Below are 12,064 nucleotides of genomic sequence, written 5' to 3'. Positions count from 1 at the left end.
TTGGAGGGACTCTTCAACTTGGCTTTTACAAAAGTAACCAGGATACCAAAGTTTAATTGAACCACTACCCATTTGCCTTCTACAGTGATTTTGTGCATTTGTTTGTCTAGTTCAGCCTGTCGGTCTGCGGTGCAGGCTAGCTCAGAAAGGAAATATACTCTGCAATATACTTAATCAATATCACATTGCATAGGTTTAATTGGTTAATTGGAAATTAGCAGCAACATGGCCCAAACCACCACATCTGATTAAATTTTTATCAAGTCTTATACAAAGCAGGAACCTTCCTGGCACATCTGCCCAATCTCCAGGTTCCAAGCCTACATTCTTTGGATGTGGATGTCCATTCCACTGCCCAGCACCCTTTTCCACAGGAACAGTTTTACCAGAAGTCACTGGAGATAGCCATTGCAGGACTAGGGGTCATTTGGGTACACTCAGCAGTTCCTTGGCGGCCACATACCTCTCCACCAATTCCACAAGCTGGTCTGTTGTTGTAAGGTCCCCATGGCTCATTCATTTGCACAGAACTGCAGGCGCTGACCATACATTTGGGTCCATAATGAACCTTTCAACAATTTGAGATCCTGTATCTGCCTGTAGTCACTTCTTGGTGAGATCATGCATTTGAAAGCAGGAAGGTTTATCTACTTGGTATTCCCAGTGATGAACTCATTGTGCTCAAACAGACATTGTGACACCCAAATGACTTACAATTTCAGTTCTGAGTTTGTCATAGTCTAGGGCATCATCGAGGCAATATGCATTTTGCTGTTCTCCTGATAAGAACGGTGCAAAATGACCTGCCCACTGATCCATAGGCCAACTCAGCTGCTCTTTCAAAAGTTGTTAAATAGGCTTCAACATCATCACTGTATGTCATCTTTTGCAGAAAATGTGGAGCCCATGTGGAGCTGGGGCTAGTTGTGATGTATGGGATAATACAGGGCCAGCTCTAGGAGTGTTCGACCTGTGCGGTCGCACAGGGATGCCACCCATATAGGGCGCACCCCTCCCCAACATCCCAATTTTAGCGGGACAGTACTGTCCCGCTGTTCCACCCGTGGGCCGAAGTGGCCCGCGGGTGGTCAAATCGGGAGGTTGGGGACCCCCGCCGCCGCAGCTGTGTGGCTGTGCCGGACCCCGGAGACTCTGAATGGATGCTGCGTCCATGCACGAGACATCCATTTAGTGACGGGAGAGGGGTTGGGGGAAGCCCAGCTAGTGAGGCTCCCCACAGCCTGATGTTATTTTTAGGCGGACACGCTTCCTAATAACGTCACGTAGGGGGGCATGGTCTATGGTAATTAGGCCACCCCCCCATTTCCAGATGCACGCGTCGATAGGGCGCACTGGAGAGTACCAGCACAGAGAGCTCCGGACCGCTGGAGCCGGCCCTGGATTAACATTTCCAGACAGTGCAGCTAGATGTTGCACCACATCTTTTGAGGCTTTGTGGTTGTTGTGCTGCTACCTGCAGAGTTCATCAATAATCAATTGCTGTTGCCTCCAGTTTTCCTCACAGCCAATTGCTGTTGCCTACGGACCTCCTCAATGGCCAATTACTGCACCCTGGTGGTTTCCTGATGAGCCGATGTAGCCTGTAGCAAGGTTTTAATTACGGCATCCATGTCATCTCTTGGTGTAGGGGAAAAGCAGAATCTGGCTTCCAACAGCATCTGAGGATGACACCACCTTGAAGTTCTCAATATTACACCCCCCACCCCCCGAAAAAAGAGTTACCCAAATGTTTATGGCTGCAATTCAAGTGCAGTGCTCAAATTCTCCACCATGTGTCACAAGATCAGTGAAGCCCTAATGGTGCATACACACAGTCAGATTTTTCCTTCAGATATGAACGATAACGATTTAAAAATCGTTCAGTCGTTCATATCTGAAGGAAAATCTGACATATCTGAACGATGGACGATCAACGATGCGCGTTCCCGATGGTCAGATAATGATTTCTGACATCTGATGTGTTTGCAGTCAGACTTGGACGATTTCATTCATTTTAATGCAGTCAAAAATCGTTCAATCGTTCAAATCGTTCAAAACTTTGGTAAAATCGTTCAAATCGTTCAAATCGTTTAATCGTTCAATCGTTCATCTGACAAATCTGACAAGTCTGACAAATCTGACCGTGTGTATGCTCCATTAGTTGATTCTGTATAAGGGTATTAGAAATTTATATAAACTATAATTCATAAATTGTTGTAGGAAATACTATATTAATTATATATATATATTGAAAGGTAAAAATGTAAATAACTTATATATAATACCAATGTAATAAAATTAAGTTTTATATGTACATAATACTAGGTAAAAAAATATATTTATTTAACAAATATATAAGGTAATAGAAATAAATATTTTTTTCACTTTTTTAAATTCGCAGCTCAGCTCACACTGCGTGCAGTCACAGAGCTTATATGTACTTGAACAAAATGCACTGGGGGACAGGGCACAGACGTGGTACAAACAACAATAGAAATAAATGTTTTTTTCCACTTTTTAAAATTTGCAGCTCAGCTGACACTGCGTGCAGTCACAGCGCTTATATGTACGTGAACAAAATGCACTGGGGGACAGAATACAGACGTAGTACAAACAACAAAAGAAGAAATTCATTTTTTCCACTTTTTTAAATTTGCAGCTCAGCTGACACTGCGTGCAGTCACAGCGCTTATATGTACGTGAACAAAAACACACTGGGAGACAGCACACACAGGTTATATTATTGTTTTTTTTTTCTTCAAATGACAACTGCGGAGTCACACTGCTTATATTGCACTGGGGTATGGAATGCACTGTGTAAGGCGACTGCTGATCTGTCAGCAGATGGATCATGCTATCACCGCCGGCAATTGTGCGGTCCCCGCTGACCACACGATATGCCGGCTCCCCCCTTCTCCATCTGAATGGGATCGTACATCGCATCCCAGATCAGATGAACCTGCGATATACGATCCCACGGGAGCGTGCAGCACGATATCAGGTAAGATACCGTGCCCATACATGGCACGATATAGCACCTATACCGGGCGATCCATCGGATATGTACTGTAAAGGGGACAGGAGTAGACACAGTATATATATATATATATATATATATATAAAATGTAAGAAAGACAGCGGCACTCCAGGGTTTGTAGTTGTCAATGGTGTATATTCGTAACATGTAAGACCAACGTTTCGTGGCCATGGCCTGTACAAACAAAAACTGTGCTTACCTTAAGTAGGTGAAGAAGCCCGCAAATGGTGAGAGAGAACTCGTCTGGACACCAAAGCGCTCAGTGATGACGTCAAGGCACCAGAGTTCCCTCTGGTAATAGTAACCTGGGAAGCCAGGCTGAGCTGAAAACACCCACTGGGCGGAGAAAAAAGGAAAAAATAAACAGGGTGCTACGTGAGTGAGAATAAGAAAAAGAGAAAAAAAATGAGAAGCATGATTAACCAAATAGAGATAGGGGAATAAGGAAACAGAGTAACGAAGGAGCCTGAGGTAATGAGCATGAAACGAACATAGGATAGCCATAAACATACTAATAATCATCGGAACGGAGCTTCCCATATGAGTAGAGGCATTTAAAAACAACCACTCTCATGGCAACTAAAACAACACACAATAGCATGAACAGACAAATAGGCACAAATAGGCACAAATAGGCACAAATAGTACACCTAAATACTACTCCTGCACGACGATATAATGGATTAATCTAAATGGTAACGGCAAAAATAAAAGCACATATCAATTATGCATAATGCCTGAATGCTAGATGGTCCTAACACACACCAAATAAAGGAAAAAGAAAGAAAAAAAGAAAAAAACTCAGGAACAAAACATAGGTTGAAAAGCAAACTAAAGGATCTTGTAGGCAGGTCTACAAAAGAGGCCCAGATATCACAACAAAAAAATATAAAAAAAATAAAAAAAAATCTGGATGAAGAATAAACTAAATGTCATTAAAGGGTGAAGGCTCAAGAGTGCTTCTGAATTAGCAGAAAACGTTCCATGCAAATTTTTCGTTAAGGCAATTCAGATTCCAAGTTCCCAATTTGAAGGTCCTTCTCGCTTCCATTTGTAAAAGTTTCTTGGCCCTGTCACCTCCTCTTAGAGATTTGGGTATGTGGTCAATGGCCATATGTCTGAGACTAGATGAAGTATGTCCTGCTTCGGCAAAATGCAGTGCCACTGGTTGGTCAGACTGCCAGATGTGGCTGCCTTGATCGCAGACCAATGGAGAGCCATCCTCTCTCTCATCGTCCTGGTGGTTTTGCCCACATAGTATTTCTTACATGGGCAGAAAATCAAATGCACAATGAATGAAGAGGTGCAGGACAATATGTGTCTAATTTTAAATAGACGGTCATCATGAGGATACTTAAACGAAGAGCCCGTAATCATATGATTGCAAGATGTGCAACGTAAGCATTTATAACAGCCAGGTGACCTGGCTCAAAATGAGGGGTTATGGGTTTGCTGATTGGAAAAGTTGGTGATATCTGTGTGTACAACGATGTCCTTGATGTTTCGACCTCGGGTAAAGCAAGACATAGGGCGCTTGTTCTTAAAGCAATTCAGCTCCTTGTCGGATGAGACAAGAGGCCATAAGGCCTGGGATGCTTGGGGTAGAACCGCACTGGTAGTGTTAAACCTGCTGACCCAGGGAATGGTTGAATTAGTGTTCCTGGTGGTAGGAGACAATAATTGACATCTTGGAACGGACATCACTTCTTTTTTCAATTTATTAAACAATTTCTCTTCATAACCCCTACATCGGAATTTATGCATGACCTTATCCAACTCAGCCCCTAAGGATGAATGGTCGCTAGTGATCCGGGCTACCCGTATCATCTGGGACTTGGGGAGACCGTTTTTTAAAGGACATGGGTGATGGCTATTAGCACGTAATAGTGTGTTCTTATCGGTGGGTTTCGAGTATACATTATACCATTTTGTTGTCCTTGATGGTGATTTGTACATCCAAATAACTCAAGCTGGAAGTGCTAGTCTGAAAGGTCAATCTGATTGTGGAATCTCTGGAATTGATATGATCCATTAGTTGGAGGAACTTAGTTTCACCCCCTGTCCAACACATAAACAGATCATTTATGTAACGTGCGTAAATCAGGATGTTGTTGGGAAGAACATTTGGCGTTCTTCCTCGAACATGTAGATGTTCGCGACCGATGGGGCAATGTTGCTCCCCATTGCACATCCGTTAAGCTGTAGGTAAAACTTGCCATCAAATAAAAAGTAATTGCGAACCAAAGTAAGTTCCAGGATTCGATGAAAAGGTCCTTTTCAGACATACTTTCCTTAATCAAGAATTGTCCAGTGGCATTCAACATATAATTATGGGGGATGCAGGTGTAAAGCCTGCTTACATCCATGACGCACAATAGTGTACCCGTGGGAATAACTTCCAAGGTCTCCAAAAGGCTAAGAAAACTGGTGGTATCCTTGATGAAATTAGGTTGTTTAGTGACCAGTGGCTGTAAAATACTATCTAAAAATTGAGACACAGGTTGGTAAATGGAATTTCTGGCCGATACTATGGGCCTGCCTGGAGGATCCTGCAGGTTTTTGTGGATTTTAGGTACCGAAAATAAAATAGGTACTGTGGGGAAGTCTTGTCTGAGGTCACTGCAGAGATCTGAAGAAAGAAGGCCATTCAGGTTCACTTCTGCAAGTAGATCATCCAATTCCTTTTTATATGCAGATGTTGGATCCATACAAGACTCTGATACCTCTTAGAGTCCACCAATTGGCGGAGAATTTCGTCTCTATAATTCACCAGGTCCATGATGACAATACCGCCCCCTTTGTCGGCAGGGCAGATAATGATGTCTCTATAAGGCCCTAAATTTCGTAGGGCTATTCATTCAGTGCTGTCGAGGTTGTAATGGGTGTTGGGACCGGCAGATAACTGAATCATCTAATAGTCTTATAAAGGATTTAATCGAAGTGTTGGATGAGTGCGGGTCAAACTGAGACTTGGATCTGGAGTTGAGGAATTTCTGGTGATCTGATGGTCCAGTACGAGTGACATTACCTCAGGCTCCATTGATACTCTGTTTCCTTATTCCCATATCTCCATTTGGTTAATCATGCTTCTCAGTTTTTTCTCTTTTTCTTATTCACACTCATGTAGCACCCTGTTTGTTTATTTTTTCTCTTTTTCTCCGCCCAGTGGGCGTTTCGGCTCAGTCTGGCTTCCCAGGTTACTGTTACCATGGGGGCCCCTAGTGCCTTGATATCATCAATGAGCGCTTTGGTGTCCAGACGGGTTCTCTCTCACCGTTCGCGGGCTTCTTTACCTACTTAAGGTAAGCACAGTTTATTGTTTGTACAGTATACCTTGGCAAAGGGGCGCCACGGCCCCGAAACGTTGGTTGTACATGTTATGAATATACACTGTTGACAACTACAAACCCCGGAGTGCCGCTGTCTTTCTTACTTTATACATCATACCCACGGAGGGCACCCGGGTCCAGCATCTTTCAAGTGGAGTGCCGGGCTATATTTCTAGTTCTACTATATATATATATATATATATATATATATATATATATATATATATATATATAGAACAAAGGCAACAGATGAAAGGCACTCAGAGAGTTAATAATCCAAACAACTACAGCATGGTAGTCAACGTTTCGGAGCAACCTCCTTTATCAAGACTCAAGACTATATGAAAAATGCAAATACAGACATGCAATAAATAACTTACTTACCACCATCGTGACATGTGCAAATGATTCCAGCTCCTGACCGAGTCTAGCTGACGTCATCAACGCGACTCACAGGCACCCGGAGACTCCCTGAGGGGGAGTGGTTAAGAGTGAATTACGTGAAGGTCAATCACCCGGTAACAATAATACACAAATCAGCCATGCGTCAAAGCGCATGGCAATATGAGACAGAGAAAGGAAAAGTCAGATAGATACAATGAACGGCCACATCGCTAGAGTAGTCGCGGCCTCAAAATATATGGGGAATAAGCATCTACATATAAATAAATCACACATAATGCAGGAGCAGCATGGAACCAGAAAAAAAGCTCAATAGAGCCAACATATCACAGCCTATAGTACTTTCGCAATAACTAACTGTGTATCGAAAGGGCCGAAAATGTGGACGCAGACCAGTCCAAATAAAACAGAACAAGGGCTCATAGAAAACACGAAAATGAAATAGTTTCATTTAAGCCCCTCGGGTGTACAGTTTGTTGTCTGTGGATCCAATGGGACTCTTTCTGCAATAAAGTACGATCACGATCACCTCCCCTCTGGTTAGGGGGCACCCAATCGATCATTTTATACCTAATGGTGGATAAATTATGTTGAAATTCTTTAAAGTGTCGGGGCACTGGTTGGTCCACATGTTTCCCCTCCAGGGCAGCTCTAATGCTAGATCTGTGGAGCGCCATGCGCTCTTTCATTTGACGAGATGTTTTCCCTACAGTATGTAGCATAATCAGCAGGGACATCTAATGAAATATATGACAAACCGACTAGAGCAAGTCAGCGCATGCTTGATCTTAAAAATTTTACTGGACCTGGGATGAGCAAATGTGTCACCGGTTTCTAGAAAGCTGCAAGTCGTGCAGCCCGTACATTTGTAATTTCCCGGCTTACGTGTAAGGAAATGTGTAGGCTTAGTGGACCCCAGATGACTGATGTCATTTTTAACAATCATGTCTTTGATGTTACGGCCCCGTCGAAAAGAAGGTAAAATAGAACAATTAGGCAATGCCGGTATTTGTGGGTTATCTGCAATAATGGACCAGATATTCCTGGCTTGTTTTATAACCCTGGAGCTTGTGGTGATGTAATTCATAGTCCAGATTACATTGTTCTCCTGTTTTTTGATAGGTTTTCTTAGTAGACTGGTTTCTCGATCCACTGCTAACGCCCTCTGTTTTGCAGTATTAAGGACTTTATGAGAATAGCCTCTTTGGGCAAATCTCTTCATCAAGTAATCGAGATCGTTGGGTTCACTGCAGATCCGGATCACACGTAAAAACTGTGAATATGGCAAGCCCTGTGTGCATGCAGGGGGATGCTGACTCGTAGCCAGTAACATTGTGTTACGGTCCGTACTCTTATAGTAAATAGAGGTTTGTAATACACCAGGCTGATTTTGTTTCACAAGCACATCCAAATAATGTATATGTTCACGACTGTACTGATAAGTGAATTTGATCGTGGACTTGCGTGCATTAGTATGATTCATGTATAAAGCAAAGTCCTGTTCAGATCCAGTCCATAGGATGAAGATGTCATCTATGTAGCGGAAAAAGCATGCTATTTTGCAAGTAAACTCTTGATTAGAGAAAAAGAATGCTTGCTCTATACCGAACATATAAATGTTAGCAAAGCTAGGGGCCACACAGGAACCCATAGCACATCCAGATATCTGTTGATAGAATTGATTATCAAACAGAAAATAATTCCGTTTGAGCGTGAGGGTTAATAAAGATACAAAGAAATACACACGGGGGCCAGTATAATCCGGATGACTGCTTAGAAAATTCCGTACTGCAACAATCCCCTCATCCTGGGGTAAACTGGTGTATAAACTACACACATTAACTGTGCAGAGAAGATATTCAGTCATGCTGGAGGGCAGATTTCTTAATTTGCATAAGAAATCTGTAGGTACTTTGTTTACAGATCAGCGGCTGAAGATAAAAATCCAAAAATTGGGATATACCATAATAGAGGGAGTCACGTGCAGCAATTATGGGTCTCCCTGGGGGATTGGTAGAATCCTTGTGTAATTTTGGTATGGTATAAATCACTGGTACCTTTGGACGATGTACCATAAGAGCCTCTCCCACCTGTTTGGTAATGGTTTGATCTTCCATAGCCGAATTTAATAGCTGTTGTACTTCCAACTTATATGTCTCTGTAGGGTTGCATGCTAATTTTTGATACACAGTGGTGTCAATTAATTGCTGGTACAGTTCGGCTTTATATGCAGATAAATCCTGTATAACCAGACCCCCACCTTTGTCGGCTGGCCGGAATACAATGTCCTTATATCCCGATAATTGTTTAAGTGCTCTATATTCACATGCAGACATGTTACTATTATATTCCTTGAAGAACAAGTTCTCTCTTTCAATAATGGTATCCAAGTGGTTGTTGAAGCATTTAATGCTTATATTGGAGGAAACAGGAGTAAAGACTGATTTTCTATAAATAGGTAAAATCACTGGATCTGGAGTAGGTTTGCCAAAATGTTCACGTAACTTAATCCTCCTATCAAACTTGAATAAATCCACTTTATCTTGAAATATGTCTGGTCTTTGTGTAGGAACAAAAGACAATCCTTTACGAAGGACACTAAGTTCATCTTTATTAAACTGGTGACATGACAGATTGAAAATACATGTGTATATATATATATATATATATAATTATAGGATATATATATATAATTATAGGCACGTCTACTTAAGGGTATAATCACCTGACCCTTGAGACAGAGGGACGGACCTAGAAATCACGAAGAAGCAGGATGTACTGCCTCTTCTCAGGCCCGCCACCAGGGGGAGACTGCCGGGACTGGAGTCCTGGGCCCGGACAGAGAGGGAGGTCTGCCCGCTCACTGTGTTGAGAAGCCTGCAAGAAAGTTATTTTTCCTTTGGAGAGTGAGACCCGGCGCACATGACGTCATGCTGCACCGCTGATAGAGAGAGGAGCCATGGCTTGTGAGGACTGAGGAACAACAAGAAGTAACAGTTATGTATGGGGCTGACTGGCTGTCTGGGGCAGAGACTGGCTGACTGGGGCTGGCTGTCTGGTGCAGGGGCTGGCTGTCAGGGGCTAGGACTGGGGCTGATGGTCTGGGGCTGACGGGCTGGGGCTGGACTGGAGGCATGTCAGACGGCAGGGCTGGAGAGACAGAAGGCTAGAGGTGTCAAAAGATTATCTCAATTATCAAGGGTGTATATAACTATTAATACCCCATTGAAAATACCAATACCCACAAAGAATTGCTGCTGTTCAAAAAAAGGGTGTGAGGCCCCACCATTTCTGATGGCAGTCCCACCTCTTCTGACAGCATTTCTCCCTTCACCTCACTGCTTTCTGGCAGAACACCATCCAGAAAAGGCAAACTATTAATGCAACATTATGTGGAACATTAAAGTTTCCTCATATTTATGAAGCACAATTATGTCCCTTACTCATTCGCTGTGAGCGGACGTGAAATTGGACAGAAGCCTGTTGCAAGGAAAATCATAGATTTCTCTGTGGAAACCATCTACCTGAATAACGTGAAGCGAAAAACAACTTACAATGCAGAAAATAGGTTTTCACTGCTCTAGAAATAGAGCGTTTAAACACACAGCCAACAGCAATATAACAATAGCCATCAGGTGCCTAAACCTCAATAAAAGAACAATGTTTAATTTTCCTTGTTCATTCTCAATTTTTCTGTGAAAGAATAAATACCCCTATGTGTGTATAGGTACAGGTGAATTTCATACGCAGTATGTATGCTCCAGCAACAATAAAAAGTGGACATAAGCTCCCTTGTTCTTCATCTAACGTACAACACAATGGGGTTAGGGTTTCATGGTGCAGTAATATATTATGTTGTACTGGCAACAAAAATCCTTTAGTTCTAATTGGTTCATTCACTGTAATAACATGGCGGAGATTTTCTAAAATTGTCACTTTTATATCTGACAGCAAAGTGGCCATTTTACACATATTCTTTTTCTTCATTAAAAAAAGACCAGAATGTGAAAGCAAAGTAGACATTTTAGAAATTCCCTTGTTAGTAGCAGTGGTGCTGAAGAGAAATTTGTATTACTCAATCAGTATTCACAAGGCATGTGTGTGCCAAGTGTCAATTAAACTGTAATTCGCACTGATGTACAGTATGTACAAGTCATATAACACTAGAAAATTGTAAAAGAATGTTGGCACCAGCAGCTGTACAGAAGGAACATACTGTATAATAATACAGACAGTAACTGACATTGTCATTGCAATAAATGAATGTGCAATGGCATCATGTATGGCCTGTAAAAGTAGCTCCATTCAGGGCCATCAGGTAGCAAACCTGGGAACGTCAGCCTGGTAATGTCACAGTGTGTATTCTTTACCTGCGAGTGGATTTATAACTGAAATCAAAGTCAGTTACAGCTCTAAATGTAAAAGTACTCTTTCTCCTCCTCTTACTCTGTCTCTCTCTTCTCCTTCATCTATATATTTCATCTTCATTATTGTACTTTTTGGGATGTCCTCATCTTGTCTTCTATACACCTGCTGAGTGTTGTTTTTGTCATGTGTGGCCTGTGAATCCCTGGGTGCCTTTTCCTTTCTTCAATACGGCTACACAATTTTGGTTGTGGATAACGTTGTGATGTTATTGGTAGATTAACAGGGGTTAATGAAAGGTGGTGTCCACTGCTGACTCAGAGGTATCTGAATAGTCACTCAACTGCCTGATGAAGTGGACCTATCCATGAACCGCATATAATACAGATTTGTCCACATACATCTTACCTCCATATGCTACAAGTTGCCTAAAACATAATGTGTCCGCCATGCGACATGATAGCACCGGGCATCTTTTCGTGAGACTTTGTGCCATCATATGCATCTTATTCGCAAAGTAACGCAAATAGGATGCACAAACAGCTTCTGCTGATTAATCTGTGTGTGACTGCAGGTGTATCTGCATGTGAAATGCTACGGTACAGTGTCACAGCCGCTGACACTGTAACGTAGCATGTCGCATGCAGATACACTTTATATATTTTTAGAATTATGGAGAAAAGGGCAATCCTATCTGGAGCTCATATTAGAAAGGGGCTATGGGTAGTGTGGCAAGATCAGGGTATGGGTGCTGTCTCCTTCGGTAAATGGTTGCACATGTCATGCAGCAGCCAAGTAGTAGTACAGCAGTCAAGTGCCTTGGTAGAAGTAACCATAGCTAGTTTTATTAGCAGCACAAAAATAAAACATGAAGGTAAATCCTGGCGTGTCCAGCTCTAACTAAACAAAATTATTCTCTCTCAGAGTGGAA

The sequence above is a fragment of the Taudactylus pleione genome, unplaced genomic scaffold, assembly GCF_031769625.1.
Source record: "Taudactylus pleione unplaced genomic scaffold, aTauple2 ptg000436l, whole genome shotgun sequence".
In the NCBI taxonomy this organism is placed as follows: Eukaryota; Metazoa; Chordata; class Amphibia; order Anura; family Myobatrachidae; genus Taudactylus; species Taudactylus pleione.
This window is presented reverse-complemented; position numbering follows the sequence as displayed.